Source organism: Camelina sativa, chromosome 17 (genome assembly GCF_000633955.1).
Source record: "Camelina sativa cultivar DH55 chromosome 17, Cs, whole genome shotgun sequence".
NCBI lineage: Eukaryota > Viridiplantae > Streptophyta > Magnoliopsida > Brassicales > Brassicaceae > Camelina > Camelina sativa.
The window spans coordinates 29,355,667-29,356,032 of NC_025701.1; the positions used below are offsets into that span (position 1 = coordinate 29,355,667).

Below are 366 nucleotides of genomic sequence, written 5' to 3' on the forward strand. Positions count from 1 at the left end.
GACTAATATGGATCCTAAATGTCACAAAAACTAACTCAAACAGGCAAGGGCGCCAAATTGAAACATGTTATTTTTGTGGTGGTGATTGATGAATGTGTGTGTGCTATGGTGTGATATGGAATGATGGGTGTTTCAATTCCCCTTATGCAGTTGCAGTATAAGAGGTGTCAATCCAGTCTGAGTGCTTGTGAACAATCAAGATATGCATATGAATCTAAGTCAAGCCAAGTGCAAAGATTGTTTGTCACTAACAATCCTATGATGATAATGATAAAAAGCAGAAAATAAACTACAAGAACTAAGAACTAGATGCAAATAAAACAGAATGATTATGAACTAAGAACAGAAACAGAAACTGTAAACACT

At 35.2% G+C, this 366-nt stretch overlaps 1 pseudogene; it reads right to left on the minus strand.

Moving 5' to 3' along the window:
• LOC104759898 overlaps positions 1 to 366 on the minus strand; it is a 15,721-nt pseudogene that overhangs the window by 12,690 nt on the left and 2,665 nt on the right.